We start from the raw sequence: 19,425 nt of genomic DNA, 5'->3' as shown, positions 1-19,425 counted from the left end.
CACACGACACACTAACTCACACACACACACACACACACACACCAAATACAATATATTGATACCTTAACCTAAAAATATCTCCATATGTTAAGACACTGTAGCACATGTTATTCTGATATCTACAAAAACCTATCATTCAGAAATAATAAACGTGAATTTTTCAAACTACTTATGTTGAAGCCAAAAAAAGCAAAGATATACCGAATGCTTCAGTTCCTACGCTGAGACAAAACTTTTCTGGCAAGATTTAACTTTTGACAACTGTATCGAAATTCTTTGGTGCCTGAAATGCCTTTTAGTACTTTATGTGGTTGTTTGCATGGCTTCATTGTGAGCCATTCTTATGGAATGTCTACTTGCAACCATAAACCCCATGTAATAATATCAATAAACCAAACAGTTACTATTCTTATTCCTGGTAAGTCCACTAAGGAATGAATTTCCCTTTCGCAATAAAGGTCTTGAAAGCGTTCAGTGCTCCAATGAACATAATATTATTGTCTATTATCCCAAGATGATTTTAATCTTCCCTAAATGTCTATCAATCAATGTAACATTTAGACGAATAAATGTTTATCAGTACATATACCAAAAACACTCTACTGAAACTTGAAGAGCACATTCGAAGAGACCTCTGTTAACAATGCCTAATCTTATTCAAAACAGCACTTTGAGTTCGAGTTTGCCTACTGTTCATTCACCTACAATGGGGTTTTCATAAGAATCCCAATTATGCTCAAATAACGCATTCAGTGTGACTTAATATATTATTGTTAATACATAATATCACATTCTCTTTAAAGCAATTCTTGGAATTTGAGTTTACTTATCAAATCATTCAGCTACAGTACATTTAACAACAATACCATACTGCTCTGAAAGCAGCACCACATGCAACAGTGTCTTGAAATATGCAGAGATGCCATTATAATGATGTTCTTGATTGATAAGATACTCTCCAGTAGTTACAGTATTAACTTCTAATTCGTGTATGTTTAATGTTAATTAAGCAAGAAGCATAGTTGTCATGGCATGGTTTGTACAAGAATCAGAGATTTCGGATGCAATCACTTGAAAAGAATAAGTTCTTTAGGACCTAAAGTTGTTTTAGATACTAACTAATAAACTAATTATGAAATATCTCCTGTCTTAACAGTGCATACGTTTAAATGCTTCAGGCTGAGATATCTCTCCTGTATAAAAAAAAAGCCTCTCATAACCTAAGCTTTAAAGTACAAGTACCAGTGGTTACATAACATTGCAATAAAGGAAGACCTCAACACATTTACAAAATTAATTCCAAAGGAACTCTTGATATAAATCAACAAAGAGACAAGCTATGGATTAAAGCTACGAGAAACACTAAAAAAGCTTAATCCCATGTCCCTACCATGAAGGCAGCTAGTTAAAGAATATCTATTAGATTTATTATAGATAAATAACAGAAAAATACGTATTTCAGTATAAAATATTACCCAATTTATAAAGGTTAATACCTCATAGGTTCTAGTACACACAGCAATACCTAACTATATCTGCTGTCATGAAGATGTTCCGTAAAATCAGCGAAACCTCTTCCTTCTAACTGATGAACTTTGTGCAGCTGATAATCATATATGAATGAACTGAAATTAAAAGCGTAGCCTACTATGAATCTCAGTGACCTTCGTATGGATTAAACAATGACCTCCTGGACACTGCAAATCAGAACTGAAAGTTGATGAACAAGTTATCCTTAAACATACGGGATTTTCGATATGAAATGGTAAAAATGTAACCATGGCTATCTAATAGTTGATATTACGCTATGATGGAACTTCCGTTTATCTGATATTAAATGAAAATTATATACTTGAATATTGCGTATCGTATTATGTACAAAGCTGATGTTAACACTGCTTAGAAATTCAAGTGAAGCCTTCTTTATATTTCAAGACTTATCTTTATCAAACTTATAAGGCATCTAGATAAAATATATGCTGTGTATTCTGAAACAAACTGATTTGTTATCACTAATATTAAACTTATGAATCTTTTGCAAATAAAAATGTATCCTGAAAAATGCCAGGTAGCTGATATATACCGAATAAGAAAATTAAATAAACTACGTATATGTATCCGGATACACCAAGCTACTTGTGTTTGATAAGAAACTAATATAATATTCAAGGCAAAACAAAGCTGTGTCTCCTGAAACCTACAGAATAAGTGATAGCTAATAGTAATTTTAAATTGGCAAGAAATTCAAATAAATCTAACTTGAAATACACAGTAGTGTTTACATTATGAATCTTACTTAGAGAGGACCATGAATTTTGTTGTATGCTGAGGTACCACATAACCCTTGTTAAACTGGTAGGGAATTCAACATAAAAATAAACCTGCCAAAACAATGATCTGCCTAACAGCTGACATATAAATTCAAATGGAAAATAAACTATGGCATATAATGAATTAACTGACAGCAGATATTAGAGTGATAAGAAACATGCTGAACATGAACTTATAAAAATTCTAGGTAAATGCTCATCAGTTAAGATTGAGATGATATGACTTTTAAGTATGATAAAATCTATACATCCTGAATAAAGCTAAGGTACCTGATATGTATACATTAAACTTAGGAAAAATTAACGCGGAAAATATATCCTGAAATATTAAACCAGTAGCAGGTTTCAATACTAAAACATATCTCCTGGACAACAGGACTTCTGAAGATGCTACTTAGAAATTACAAGTAGTAAAGCTGAGCTCTACTCGACTTTGGGTCAATAGGCACTGTTATGACCCTGATTAACTCAAACTTGTTGGACAATAGGCACTATTTTGATCCTGATAAAACAACACTAGCTCGTGACTATAAATTTTACAGTACTAACATAACGTATTTTTAATAGTATGTTTAAGATTATGATCTCTTTATGTGACAGAATGGGTTTCTGACATTTATAATGAGTATTTTTTTGTGTGCTGGGTGATCCTGTCTTGCAGGTTCCTCATTTATATGATTTCTTGAATTAATCGTCTCTCACCCTACTTATTTTCTTCATAAGAGAGTTATTCGATGTCATACTCTGTGCTCTTGTTCCTTTTTCAGCAGCAGTCATTTTGGCTGCATCTTTTTCCAGTAATTTCTACAAGTTTGTAGAATTTCTGATTTGTAGAAATTCCCTTGAGATGCGTATAATCTTCTGCCTGCTTTATTCACCATGAGAATACTTCGAATTCTGATGAAAAAGTTTAAACCTTTTCCTAATGAGTTCTATAAGATACAGTTTTGAATAAGATATAGTTCCCATACATACTTTCTGACTTCAATGCAGTGTAGTGTGGAAAGTGACACCGGTTAAAATCTGTACAAACTAGTATATTGTAAAATTAATATACTTAATGTCAGAGAACGAATAAAAGTTTATAGCACGTTGGAAAAGGCAGCCTTAAAGTCATCTGTAAGAGTTCGCCTCTGTAGTGCCACAAAGTCATGGTAACTAACTCCTTTTATAACGCAGCATACTTTGCAAATGACTTTTGGAATGTAGTGTTGTTTAACGCTTCAGATTTTGCGACACTACTAAAGGTATAATTTATCAGTTGTGTTAAATATATTGTTTTTATCTTTTCTTTCCAACTTCAGAATCCTTGGATTCTCGTTTTCTTTATCTTGTTTATTTTTAGTACAAAAAAAGTACTTTGCCTTTTTTCATAATCCTTGGCTTTTAAGCATCTTTTCATAATCCTTGGTTTCCAACTCTCTTGGAAAATAAAAAGAACTCGAACGTAACTTTAAATAACGCTAATGATTATTTAATACCTGTAAATACTGTGTGCTGGCATTTGAGACCATTTCAAAGTATTTAGCTCTTCCTGAATTAGGTAACGAAGTTAACGAGTAATGGTAAGAATTCTTACCAAGCAGTATCTGCCTAACCCACTTGCACTGTGGGTGGAACGTTAACATTATTTTTTGCATTTTAATACTTTAGTGTAAAGGTTGAGTGAATTTAATCTTTTTAACATATTTCTGAAATAAGTTCTTTGCTCGGGAATTGCCTTCATTGGATATTTTTTGCATTTGAAACTTTGCTTCCCTGTTAATCTTTATTTATCGTCATTGGCCTAGTATTGATGCCATCGGTATTTCTTAGTGAAGTGGTTAAGGGAAATTTTACTTTGAGCTTGGTTTGTTACGCCATACTTAGCCTTTGAATATTTATTATATTTGTGTGATAGGTCAAGGTAGTTGTATATGTTCACAATGTCTGAACTTAAGAGATTAGTGAATCAAAGGAAGTATATAAGGAAGTGTGTGACTGAACATTTTAACCGTAAGGATAGTTTTCCTACGTTAGCTAGTGCAGCAAGGGAGAAATTACGCTTGCAATTTGAACAATGGCTTCCAGAATTGAAAGACTTGAATAAGCAGATATTAGAGCTTAAGTATGAGGAATGGGATGACGAAGAGGAAGAACGTAGGTCTGAGGAGAATTAGACTCCTGTCAGTCTATAATGACAAACTTTTATCTTGCTTAGTGGATATTAGGAACCCTAGTGAGCCCTCTTCATCGGTTTCCCATTTGAATGACTCTCTTAGTTCCGCAAGAAGTTTGCTTAAGTCTCCCATAGCTCCCCTGCCTAAATACACTAGTTCTGATGACGAGGACCTTGCTAGATTTTTTGAAGAATTTGAAGACACTTTAAGTAAATTTAAATACCCTGAATATGATAAACTCTTGTTATTAAAGCAGCAGATCTCAGGCAGGGCCTTAGTTTTAGTAGAGTCCTTAGAAGCAGATAAGCAGGGATATTCACATGCAAACCAATTACTACTGAAAGCTCTAGCTTCGGATGACACACAGAAATTTAATGTTTTAAGGCTGTTATCCCAATTGGAACTTTCTTCCAACACTGATCCTTATGAATTTATCTCTAATGTTAGGTTAATTATGGAAAGAATACGCAAATTGAAAATGACCATGGACTGTATACTTCAGTTTTTTATATGGGAAGGATTGGATGATTCATTTCAGAATCATTTGATTCAAATTACTAACAGCTCCAAGCCAACGTTAAATGAAATTGTAGAAAAGTTTTTTGAAGCTAGTGAGCGTTATTGTAGCCAGTCTAAGAAAACTAAAGAAGTCACTTAACAATCTTCCCCCAAAGCATCAAATACTAGTGACCATGGAGCTACCAGCTTAGCTGTAGATGTAAAGTATGAAAGAAATAAGACCTTTAAGCCTTTTAGTATTTGTACTAAAGTGGATGGTAAACCAGCTGATCACCCTATTCACAAGTGTGCCAAATTTGACTCTGCAGAAACCAAGATAGATAAAATAAGAAAATTTAAAGGATGCCTAAAATGTTCTAACCTAAATCATCACAGTAAATTTTGTAGGTATAGGTTCAATAATAAATGTAGGTATTGCTCAGAGTGGCATTTCAGTTTCCTGTGTATTCGGTCTGTTGATGACAAGCAAGTCACAAATAAAGATGGAAATAAACCAGATAGCCAATCTTCTACAGGTAAGGGTAAAGATAAAGCAAAATGCAAGCCTAAGGAAAATGAGATATCTGGCTCGATGGTTAACATTGTGGAAGCTTTCCAGAGTGATTCTGACATGCAGACTGTTCTTCCCACTTTTACTTCTACCTTGGATAAGGTTTAAAGTTAAGATGTTAAAAGACAGTGGCTGTCAGTAACTCATTTTGACCGATATTGCAGACAGTTATAATTTACCCACATTAAGGGAAAATATTTCTCTAACAGTAAATGGCATTAACACTACTCAGAACTATACTACTAAGCTAATTGAAGTAAGTTTACAGATAGGGGATAGGCTTAGAAAAATTGAAGCACTGTGTATACCTTCTATTAATGTGAAGTTAAAACTTTCTAAATTAGGTAAAGTAGTATGTGGTTTCAAAGAAAGAGGTTATTTGTTGGCAGATGAAAGCTTGTCAAATGATTCTTGTGATATCCAGAGTATTCAGTTAATTCTTGGCACTCGCTCAGCATACTGTCTTCCTCAGCAGGAACTCTTGTTTGGATCAAACTTAGAATCTCTATATCTGAAACTCCTGCTGGAGTATTGTTACATGGTAATGTGGAACAAATATTGAAAGATTTATCATTTTTACCTTATGTTGGAAGTTGCTTTCAAGGATTGGTTCAACTTTCAGATCATAACTTAGTTGGTAGCATTTTCGGGACTGGTAATACTTGCCTTGTTTCGGATTGTGCTTTTGAAGATACTGTGGATCCCGTTAACATTAATGTATTCGATGATAAGGGGGATATAATTGAATCTCAGCTTATCAAGGCAGCTAACCAAATTTTAAAGAAAGTTGTCATAGATTTGTAGTCTGAACCTGATGATTCTGATTCTGGGAGTTCTGAAATAAATAAGAAGTTGGTTAAGTTTTCCCTTGAAAATATGAAGAGAGATAAAGAAGGTAGATTGTTGTTCCTTTTTACTTTGGGAATTCTCAGGTGTCTCCTCTATTAGGTTCCAATCAGGGATTGGCAGTTTAAATTTTAAAGTCTAACTTGAAAAAATTGCAAAATAACAGGGATAAGCTATTGATAATGGATAAAGTTTTTAAAGAACAAGAAAGTATGGGGATCATAGAGCGCATTAATAATCTTCCCGAATTTCTCAGAGCACCCTAACCATAGCTTTTTGCCTCATATGGGCATCTTTAAAATGGATCGCGAAGCCACAAAGTGCAGGATAGTGTATTTGTCTAATCTTTGTCAGCAAGATTCTAGTAAACCTTCCATTAGTCACAATCAGGCTATATATTCCAGGACCAAATCTAAACCAGAAACTTTCCTCTGCTATATTACATTCGAGATTGGACAGACGTTATTATGTTTGATATATGTAAAGCGTTCAATAATCTTGCCTTAAATGACACAGATAGCAATAGGCTATTATGTCTATGGTTCAGAAATGTAGAGAAGGAAGACTTTACAGTTGTGGGATACAGAAATATAAGATTAAGTTTTGGCTTAAGATGCAGCCCTGCATTACTGTTACTTGCTCTATATAAGATTTTAATTTTAGAAGTAAACTTTTACAATTAAAGAGGATGATATATCAACTATGTTACATGGATAACTGTGCAGTTGCTTATGATAGTTCTGAAGATCTTCTCTGGGCATATCAACAACTAGAAAGCATTTTTGAGCCTTACAAGTTTACCTGCAGCAGTACATCAGTAATGATTCTGCATTGCAAGGACCACATAGATAGTGAGCTTAGTACAGAAACCAATGAAAAGGTAAAACTACTTGGGTTGTCATGGATAGGAAGCAAGACAGTTTATCTACTAAACTATTAGTCTTATCATACAAGCTCGAACAAAAACGGGAAGTATTGCAGTCTATTGCCTCCCAGTATGATCTCTTTAACTTTAATGGCCCTATTCTTAATCGTTCAAGGCTATTTTTGCATCAGTTACAGTGCGACAAAGATCTGGGCTGGGACAAGGAATTAGATGCTGATGATTAGGAGGCAATGGCGGAATATTGCCAAAAAAGCAAATGCTGCTTCTGTTACAGAGATACAAAGTGTCTTTGGGAGTAGAGAAGATACTTACGGCTATGGCATTTTCAGACAGTAGTAAGCAGATGTTTGGTGTAGTCATTTACATACAAGATATTTCCACAGGAAAGTCAGTTTTGTCTTTGCAAAAAACAGGATAGTAAACAAGCAAATGGAATCTAAAAGCATTCCATCTCTGGAACTGCAAGGAATAACTTTGGCCGTAGAAGAAATTGCATGTCTGTATGAAGAGTTATCAGGAATTTCTTGTATGATGCCAATCAAAAATAAGCGAGTTGATAATCTACTCGGATAGCTTCGTTGCCATTCCTGGGTACATGGGTTTTCTGCCAAGCTTGATAAATGCAGAATGTCAGTATTTGTTCAAAATAGGTTACACACAATAAATGAACTGTGAATAAACACCCAATTCATTTTTGTTTTCTTTTGTCAGGTTGTGAAAAATCCAGCCGATTGCATTTACTCGCAGCTTATCTTTTCAAGCAGCTTCAGAAAACTAACTACTTTTCAGGTCCCAAATTCTGCTTAATGGATTTTGTAATACCTGCCCTTCCAGTAAAGCAAGATTCTCCTGTTGGTGTTGTCCAGTCTTATCATGGTACTATAAACTACAAGGATTGTGAGCATACTGATGCTTTATCAAGATGTTCTAGCTACCATAAAGTTGTTTCCGTTTTACGTAGAGTACTTATCTTTGTTAATAACTTGAAAATGAAACTAAAACTAAAGGATCCTGTTAAGTTTGGACATATTAGCTGTTTTTATATTAATCATAACTTCTTTGCAGAGGATACAAAGATGGTAATAAGAAGAGATCAGCAGAGGCACTTCCTGAAATTTTTGAATATTTTGAATCCAGAAACCGGTTGCTCAAAGATATCCCCAAGTTAGTCGGGCAGCTCAATGTTATGTGGATCAGGAAGGCCTGTTAAAGGTACGTAGCAAAAAATGCAGAAAACACTGAAAGATGACAGAAGGATGCGATTTCCATTGCTAAATTTCTAAGGATAGTTTACTAACTAAATATATTGTATTAGATTCTCATGAACGTTTTTTTACATGCTGGATGCTATCGGCTAACTGGCTGAAGTACGTAAGATATTTTGGATACCTAGATTTTTTTCAGTAGTAAAAGGATAATCCGCACATGTGTCATATGCCGTAGGTTCAATGAGAGGACAGTTAATCTTAATCAAAAACTGTAAAGAGATTTCAGGATAATCCCCAGAGATTCCTTTCCGCTATATTTTGTAGATTACATGGGACCCTTCTTTGTACGTTCCAGTGGGAAGAAAGTAAAAGCATGGATAATATGTTTCACATGTACATGGAGTAGAGCTATAAATCTGAAGGTGTGCATGGACTTGAGTGTTAAGGAGTATCTTAGAGCCTTCCAGCTTTATACGTTTGAGTTTGGACTACCAAATTGTGCATTTCCGATCAGGGATCTCAGTTAGTAGCAGGAGGCAAACGTAATTCTAGATTATTTAAAAGACCCAGAAGTTAAACTCTATCTAGAAGAGAATGACATAAAGAACCTTCAGTTGGAACAGTTTTTCAAAGGGAACTCTGCTCTTGGTTCAATGGTTGAAAGTTGTGTGAAACTTACTAAGAGATGCTTATTTGGAGCCATAAGAAATAATGTTTTAGATATAAGGGATTTTGAGTTTTTAGTATGCCAGACTGTCCATTTATTGAATAGAAGGCCAATAGCTTTCAAAGAGGCATTAAGAGATACAGATATAAACAAAACTCTTCCTGATCCCATAACACCAGAGTGTCTAATTAGGGGTTATGACCTTGTTTCAGTTAACTTAATTCCTGAGCTGCAAAGACATCCAGATCTAGAATTGGATGAGGACTATTTAGTTTCTCCTTGTGATAAAGTTAAAGAAAACTACACAAAACTGCGTAAAGTCATGCTAAAGAATTTTTGAGGGTAACTTGACAAATCAAGCTGTAAATTGCGAAAGACGATTCAAACCTGTAAAACATACACTTCTTCAAAAGAATGATTTGGTTCTAATTAAAGAACCATATAGTAAGCCAAACCAATACCCAATGGGAATAGTCCGTGATGTAGTTCTCAATGAGCTTGGGGAAGTTACTGGAGTTACCCTACTGAAAGGCAGAACTGGGGAACTTACTAAGAGACATTCATCTAATCTAATATTTCTGTTCAGACCTGATGTTTCTTCAAATGAAGATAAAGACAGTCATAATTATGACTCGGATGATTCTAATCTGGCCAGTAATCACATTCAAGGAAAGTGCAAAGCGGCAAAGATTAGTGCTCTGAAGACAAGACAAATTTTACAGAAAATTTTGTCTGTGTAGGCTTTTTTATTTATTATTGGTGATGGTAATGTAAATAGTTTTGGCAAATATTTAAAAAAAAAAAAAAATTCTGGTAATATAAATACTTTTGGTATATGTTTAAAATTTCAATCCTACTTTTATTTCATATCAGGACTGAATGTTTCGGGGGGAGTGTGTTAAATATATTGTTTTTATCTTTTCTTTCCAACTTCAGAATCCTTGAATTCTCGTTTTCTTTATCTTGTTTATTTTTAGTACAAAAAAAGTACTTTGCCTTTTTTCATAATCCTTGGCTTTTAAGCATCTTTTCATAATCCTTGGTTTCCAACTCTCTTGGAAAATAAAAAGATCTCAAACGTAACTTTAAATAACGTTAATAATTATTTAATACCTGTAAATACTGTATGCTGGCATTTGAGACCATTTCAAAGTATTTAGCTCTTCCTGAATTAGGTAACGAAGTTAACGAGTAATGGTAAGAATTCTTACCAAGCAGTATCTGCTTAACCCTCCAAGGGAGCAGTTCTCCTGACTAAAGGAAAAATGGATAAATTCAACCTTCGTTAGAAACTTGCCAACTAATGTGTGATCATTACTAATGAACTCTTTTTACTTGAAGGACTTTTATTGCTGTGAAATAATGAAGTGCAAGTACCACCAGTTTCACCTAAGTGCAATGGAGAGACGAGGGCATGATTCTCCAGGGGTGTGTGTTTTCGGAGGAACCTTATATTGGATTGTGTAGCAGCATGGAAGAGAGGCCAAGACGAGGATTCCATTTCCCTACCATAGTCTTTGGCATCCACTACATACTGCTGGATTACTTCCGAGGCATTCAACTTCCTGGATTTATATCGAGCAAGCAGGCGCTTGATAACTTTGAGGTAGGTCTCTGTAAATGTTGGCACACTTTACGAGATTTAAAGTTATTGAATGAATAAATTTAGCGCTGAGTCATTAATCCCGTAAAAAATAGAACTTTTAACCAGGAAGAATCTACTCTTGTTAATATTTTGCTTTGCTATTTATCATATCTTTTGAGATCTTTTTATAGAGACTTATTCTGAACTTTAAGTCACTTGCATAGGCAATAATTTCACATAAAATTTTCTGATAGACTTATCATATCTTTTATAGGCTATGCGCAGTGGCATCATGGTAATGGTATTGCTAGATGCATCTTATAAACTTTTCACTGGTTATAAGCGATTCGGAGTGTGGAGGTTAGGTAACTAGTGCCACAGTTACCTAGATATCGGGGCAGCATCAAGTGTCGTTAATATTAATCTAAATTCTGCATAATATGCTTTAAATTTCCTTTATGTTCAATAATAGATTCAATGTTCACTTTGATGTTTGTTTTCTCACCATTTTTTATGACCTTCATATAATTTTTTCCGAATATCAGTCGTGGGTCTTAATACAATTACCACACTCAAAGAAAACTCATAATCATACGAGTCAAATAAAATGAAATTGACAAGGACTGTCCAGGTCATCGAAAGCTTTCTGCTGTATATGGTTTCAATAACAAAATCAAACAGGCATACTACGTCCTGTGGATTTGCTTTTCCAAATTACCGTATTGTTGTGTTATATGAAAAGTTGTTACTTCGAATGTCAGTTGATTGAAAAAGTCTGAAAAAATTGAGATTCCTAAGAATTGTACATAACAGTAACACAGACTTTTGGAGGTTCCCAACAAAATTGGTTAGTATTGCATATATTTTTTCCAAATTAGTCATTAGACCCATGAATGAAAATTTAATTTGCAACCTTATATTTTATATTCACGAAATCTGAGAAAATCAACATTTGGCTGAATTGATGAAAAGTAGCACAAATTATTCCCATCTATCCATGAAAGCTTGAGAGGACTTATGCAAGAGACGTGTGTGCATGATTATTATTATATGCAATCTCTAAGCTTTATCATGGACATATTGTCCTCTCTTTTGCTGAAAACTGGACGAGAGAATAAAAAATTATAGTATTAGTTTGTAGACTGATATTTTCTGATACATTGTACATAAGGCTTTTTGGAATTAGTGGGGTAAAAAAAATTAACACACACTACCTTACCATTCAGGAGTAATTGGTCACATTATGATATTGGTGTAGAAAGGTTAAATTTGTCGTCGTGGATTAGACGTGACCAGTCACCCTCGAAACACAATGAGACCTGAAAAGCGGAGATTCACTATAAGTCCAGTCTTTGTTAAAATTAACCCTAACAAATGTACTAGTAAAGTACAACATTTTGAGGCTCAAACATCGAAAAATAACCCATCAAGTCTGTGCAATGAATTGAGAGACTTGGTCCCAGGTATTCTATGGAAAGCTCCAGTTCTTATTACCACACGGTAAAGTTCCATTTCCTCCCCCCTCCCATTCCTAACTCAAACTGGAAATTTCCAGTTCCCTTCTCATCCACAACCACACTAGACATCTCCAGTTCCTTCCTCACCTTCATAAGCCACACAGGAAAGCTCCAGTTCTTTTCTAGTTTTCCTAAAAGTTCTAGAAAAATTCAACTTTCTTCCTCCCCTTCTTAAACAATTGGGGATGAAAATTCTCGGTCCTTCCTATTTAGTCCTGAACCTCTTTAGAACTCGGCTCTGTTGCATATCTTAGGCAAAGAGTGAAGTATGTATCCACGCTTACTGCCTTTGGTGGACGAATCAGGCTTGCTTAGTGTGCACACTACACTACAGTACAGTAAGTGTGCTGTGCAAAGCTTACAAAGAATTAAATCAAAACGAAGATAAATGAACTTAACTAACAACTTTGTAATAAGGGGGTAAAGTTGTAGCTGCAACCACAATATTAAGGGTGAATTCATATGGCAATGTATCCCGTTTAGACCAATAGATGGGATACTGAGGGCTGTGGGGAGGAGACAGTGCTGACTGTGATGAATGTCTTTTAGCAACTATGGTCTACCTTCGGTTTATCAAGCAAAACGACAGACACCTCCACTTTCACCAGCATTTAAACCATGGGCCTCCTATGAAGTCCACATTACAGTGGAGTACCTCGCTATGTTATTAGACGGATAATTATTGTGGAAAAATAAGTTGAGGAACCTCAGGAGAGCTTTACAAAATATTTAATCGAATTTCTGTTAATTTTTTTTTTTACTGGTGTTCTTCGTCTCGCCAGGACTGCCACTCACCTACACTCTCGTAGTTAAAACCTTCAGAAAAGTTATTTCTCTCTCTCTCTCTCTCTCTCTCTCTCTCTCTCTCTCTCTCTCTCTCTCTCTCTCTCTCACACACACACCTTTCAACTTTTCACTTCACGACCATATTTTCACTTTTTCACACCATTATTTTTAACTTATTTTATTCACGATTGTTACTTGTGGGCTGGCCCCCTATGAGCAAGAGCCTGGGCTGGCGTAATTTAAGCTCAAACCAAAAACAAGTCACAATCACGAGCTGAATAAATAATGTCACAAATTCAGTAAGACAAACCTGACATTTAATATTAAGCATAAATCAGATGATGAATTGAATGAGGAATTGAATGAGTTTTATAAGAAGGTTATTCTGTGCAAATGTTTGGTAAGGGTCGGCCATCTTACAGTCAATACACCATTTTTATGCAGACTTTATACTTAAGAAATAGATAAATTGAGTTTAACTTCAATCGTGTTTTTATAATCTTAAGTGGCATTTCTAGTAAAATAATTAGAAGTCAGTCCTGTGCAAGTTTTGTTAACATTTTTATCTCAAATTTCTTGCTTTTAAATAAGCTAGCCCTCTCTCTCTCTCTCTCTCTCTCTCTCTCTCTCTCTCCTCCTCTCTCTCTCTCTCTCTCTATTATATTATTACACCCCCCCCACCTCCTCAGTAATATCAGTTATTCTGTGGATGAAATGACCGATGCATATTTTACTAAATATCAATATATTAACACTCGACAGATTAATGGGCTCTTTGTTTAGATTATTCCAGATAAACGAATAACTCACCGGTTATAATGATTGATTCCTGCCACGTAGTGAGGGTTGAGCATCATCCTATACCTGGTTCGTGGTCCCTGGTTCTTGATCCACTGTTCCTGATTCCTTGTCCATGGTTCATGGTTCTTGGTTCATGGTCACTTATTCGTGTTTCCTGGTCCATAGTTCGTGGTTCCTACTTCTTGGTCCATGGTTCGTGATTCCTGTCTCCTGGTCTTGGTTCATGATTCTTGGTCCATGGTTCCTGGTCCCTGGTTTTTGGTCCATGATCAATGGTTCATGAATTCCGGTCCCTAGTTCGTGGTTCCTGTTTCTTGGTCCATGGTACGTTGTTTCTGATCCCTGCTCCCTCGTTCTTCACTCCTGGTACCTGTCCTCGTTTCTCGGTTCCTGGTCCCTGGTTCTTGTCCCTTGGTTCCTTGTTTCTGGTCCTTGTTTTCCGGTTCCTGGTCTATGGTTCTTGGTTCCTGCAGTCGTTTCGATACATCTATGGAGTCGCTTTGATACAAGCCAAGTCGCTTCAGTAGAGCAAAAACTCAAATTCGATAGATTCAAAAAAATGTTAAAGTTAACCACTAAAACTGGAACAAAAATTAAAGAATTGAGATATCTCATATCTTGGTGATTCATTTGCTATTTATACTATTTATGACTTAATAATTTCGCTGTTCTAATTGGCCAAAAATATCTCAACATGCATTTTTTCATATTTGAAAATTCGTGAGACTATATTTTGCGATTCTAATTTATTACAAAAAGTAATAAAAATTATTAGCAATAAACTCGCCATCATGCCCCAGGTGATATTTCCCGATTTACTGAGAGACATGGTTTCTAAGAAGAAAAGAGGTTGTAAAGCTTGAGAGAACAGAGATGAGAATGCTGAGGAGGATCATAGGAATATCGCTGCTTGAGAGATTGGAAAATGACGAAATAAAAAGGGTAGGCTTAGTAAATATTACAGAGGGGATAAGAGAGTCACGACTGAGATGTTATGGGCATGTGTTGAGGATGGATGACGAGGAGGGAGTGAAGAAGGCTTGGGAGGAACCTATTAGAGGAAGATGAACAAGAGGGAGACAGAGAATTAGATGAAGACATAAAGTGAAGGAAGATATGGAGAGGTGAGGTTTGGTGGAGGATGATGCCTTTGATAGAAGGCAGTGGGGGAGGAGAAGGTGCATCTGGCAACCGACCCCTTAATGTAGGGATAACGGTGAGAGAGAGAGAGAGAGATATGGGGGTGGGGGGTGTATGTTATGACTCGACTAATTTACTTCGGTACTTTGGCTTGTATCAATCGAATTTATGGATATTTTGAAACGACCTTAGGCCTATGCTTAAGGTTTCAAGTGAAGTCTTGTCTGTAAAAAAAAATCTACATTAATTCATTACAAATAATTGATAATCTATCAGAAACACTTCGACATAAATGATTACATAAGGAGGAGGAGTCAAATAATATAATTCCTCAAGTTATACAGCCATGGGACAATGAAAATGATAAATTAATTGTTATATTGCATAAAAATGGACTGAGCTATTATTGACAACAATCATCCCATTACTGGTTTCTAAATGTCTTCCTTCATGGCAAATCAGGAAAATCTGTAGCCAATTACATAGTCTGACAGAATGGCAGGTAGTGACATTTCCTTCATAAAATACAGCTGATATTTGCAATGTCAAGTGCGGCAAGATTCAGCAGCATTTATTTGAACTACTTAATATATTGGAGTGGAAATTTGTGATATAATCATTAACATTCAGACAGTGGTTCTCAACCTTTTTAGACCCATGCACCCTTTCACCATATGTCAGTATGTCAACCCAACGCCCCCTTTTCCAAAATTATCTGCCCCGAAAGGTGCATGCCAAACGATATGCAACGAAATACGAACACAAACACACAAGCTAGCGGAGAGGAAGCCCAACGTTACATCTCGGTGACCTTTCAATTTTGTATATCCTAGAGCCAGTTTAAGCCTGCCAATCTGTGGTCACAATCCCCCCTCCCTCCCCCGCCAAGGGGGGAATTTCCCCAGGGGTTGAGAACCACAGATTTATATGGGAAATCGGCAGAGTGAGGGAAACGAGCAGTTTTTGATAAAGTCAGATTCGATCAATCTTAACACAAGTCTCCATTAACAAGTCTGGCCGAAAAATGTAAAGACCACAAACGAGTTGGGTGTTTGAGAAAATCAAGTTTTTTTTTAATACGTCAGTATCTATAGCTATCAATGTCATTATTAAATTCATAACTCGTATCCCTTATTTAAGCGTTGTTCCAGTTAAAACAAACCACGTTACTTTGTTCTCTTACCCGACCTATCTCAAAATATTTTCTCAATGTTGTGGAAACTCAAGATAAACTCTTTAACTATTTCAAAATGAAGTTACTTAAGCTAGAGTAAACTGTCCCTTTGGAGAGAGTGATTCATGGTATGAAGGCTACATTGATTTAAAGGTTAAAACTAACTAATATCGTGGTTAAAATGCTTAAATAAGTATTTATTTCTGTCAAAATTTAAGAAAAAGGTCATAAAACCATTATTGTTAATGCTAAAAAATTCTCGAGACTTCAACATTCAAAAGCATTTCAAAATAAGTTAAAACTCATTACTAACACATATGACATTTTCGATTATCGGTTTTAAAACGGTATTGAATTCACCATCTGTTATTTTCTTGTCGTAATTGCTTTCACCAAAGCAACGCAGCAGCGATCAAGAGGAACAAGCATGGAACAGTTTTAGCCATAAGTAACCGAAAAGCTTTGATATGTGGTGACAAATTCTTCAAGATATTACATCTGTTGAGCTGACATCATCTGGTATGTTTACGGTATTTGTAGCTCAGAAAAAATTACTCGATCTATGCAAATGACTCTATAAACTAGTTCGAATTGTCATAAATTGCATAAATGTATAAAATATTGATGCAATAATGGATCCTGAAAGTAACATTAATACGTATAATTATTCAAAACAGGAAAACACGACTAATGTGATAAATGATAACATATAGTATATAAATAACTTTTGGTTTCCAAGACCACAGAGTGACTATACGGTCTTCTTACAAGAATATGATTTCGTCTTAAAACTTGAAGTACATCACATTTATTTCGATTCAGCTTTCGCGTGTTTACCAAAATTGAGCGGAACGCATCCAAGCACTTTGATATATGAGAGATTCGATGGATGATGCCATATCCTCCCAGAAGGAGGTTTATTTAACCAATTTGTTTTTGATGGCTAAAACCTATAAATGCTGCTGCAAAGGTCTAATGACTGGTTACAGAAAATACGTTTTATGACCTGGACACAGCCATACGCTTGTAGCTCTTGCTTAAAATTCCATTTAGATTTAGGTCACAGAATATCCCCTTGAACTGTTATCAAAACGAGTTATTCCTGACTAAATACTGACAATACTAAGTCACAGAATATATCCCAGTTTTGCTGTCAATCACAAATTTCAAAGGGCTAATTCTGCAAGGTAATATTTTGGTAGCTACTTCAAACATACTTGTTCGGGAACACATGCAAGCTCAAATATTTTCTTAATTTAGGGTTCTCATTTAGTGATTGTCCTCACCTGCATTAATTTCATAAAGGTTCTCTCTATTTTTCTAATTATTGTTTTCTCTTGTTGCTTAAACTGGTGAGCAACGCACCGAAGGTTGACATATCTCAATTAGGTAATAGTAAAAAAAACGATTGGATTTTTATGGTAAAAAATTCTGTGGGGGTAGTCAAATTTTCGGTATATCCTGTAGAGTTTATTGCAGGTAGAATTTATGTTAAATTCTATTCTCTATTCTTTTTGTGGGCCGCGAGGTTTCGTCTGAATAAACCTCAGACATCCTCTTGGGTGGAGGTGGGTGAAGGACTGAAGTGAGAGGGTGAGTCCGTCTGTTTTTATTGTGGTGGTGCAGCGGGGGCTTCGTGCCGTTGCCTTTTCATTGGCTAGTGACTGGGGAGCTGCTTTATGATTGGCTGCCTGGCTGCGAGCTGAAGCCAGCTCCCGAGCGCGGTGCTCAACATGTTGCGCTGATCTTCTCAGTTGCATAGCATCACAAGCCGGGCTTCATTTTTGATGGTCAAAGGCTGCATGACGTCACTGCTGGTATTATTCATGGTATTAATGTTGTCTCGGTGTTATTTTCTTCGTGAATTGGGGCGTTGTCGGGCGGCGATATGGGGAAGTTTGCCGTTGCTGGTGCGTTCCTTCGCATGCAGGTCGGGAAGAAAAAGGCCTCCTGCGTCGTATTTATGGAGGGCTTTTGCTCCTGGATTGAGTAACGCCTCAGAAGGCTTCACTATTATCCTAGTGTTGCGGATAATACAGTCGCGGGAGATGTCTCGGTGGGCGGTGAGGGCGTGATCTTGATAGCCCCTTCTTGGGCGTGACAGGAGATTCTCTTCGCAAGATGCATAGTCGTTTTTGATTATTACCTTATTGAAGATATGTCAACCTTCGGTGCATTGCTCACTAGTTTAGCAACAATGAGAAAACAATAATTAGAAAAATAGAAAAGAACCTTTATGAAATTAATGAAGCTGAGGCAGCAATCACTTTTAATAATAATAATAATAATAATAATAATAATAATAATAATAATAATAATAATAATAATAATAAATAATAATAATAATGAAAAGAGTTTACAAAACAATACAAAAACTACAGCAGAGCATAATCTACCTCTTCTGGATCCTCAATGAATAGCAGAAGATATCAAACCCCTTTGTGATTGTTAACTGACATCGAAAACAGAATTTTAAACAAATCCTTTACGTTTATTATCACTTACAACTCCAGAACAAATTTATGACTATGGAAACATCATCAGAAATTAAGAATTGAGAGAGAGAGAGAGAGAGAGAGAGAGAGAGAGAGAGAGAGAGAGAGAGAGAGAGAGATTCAGTGTTATGTCTTTATATTCTCTCAACGTAAATAATTTTACCCACACACACACATAGAGAGAGAGAGAGAGAGAGAGAGAGAGAGAGAGAGAGAGAGAGAGAGAGAGAGAGAGAGAGCTAATTTTTACGTTATCCAAATATCCCAAAATACAGTTTTCTATAAAGGAATTATTTCTACCTGAATAGAAAACGTAAAAATAGATAAATGCGAAACTATGGTAATCTCCCTTGCCGCGCTTGCAAATTTAATAATCAAATAAAATCCCTATAACGATAACGATATTATATTATTACAAGACGAAAGGCATTACTAGTAATACAAAGAAGAGCAAATACAATAAAAAAGAAACTTATATAAGTATATATATTTTCTCAAAGCAATGTTTCAGTTTTTGACGCACCGAGTGTCCTTGGAATGAGAGAGAGACCTTACCTTACAGACCTTACATCTTGTTCGGGTTGCCCCAGGTCCCTCAGTGTGAGGAACCTCTAATGTCTACCAGAGAGTTGCTAGTACATCTTCCGGTATATTTTGCATCTTCCAGTCTTGGATGGTCTGGGATGCAGCTGAGATATTTGTCGAGCTTATTCTTAAACACATCTATGCTCACTCTGATATATTCCTCAGAGAGCTGGCAAC

Source organism: Macrobrachium nipponense, chromosome 4 (assembly GCF_015104395.2).
Source record: "Macrobrachium nipponense isolate FS-2020 chromosome 4, ASM1510439v2, whole genome shotgun sequence".
Taxonomy (NCBI): domain Eukaryota; kingdom Metazoa; phylum Arthropoda; class Malacostraca; order Decapoda; family Palaemonidae; genus Macrobrachium; species Macrobrachium nipponense.
Note: the sequence above shows the minus strand (reverse complement) of the source record.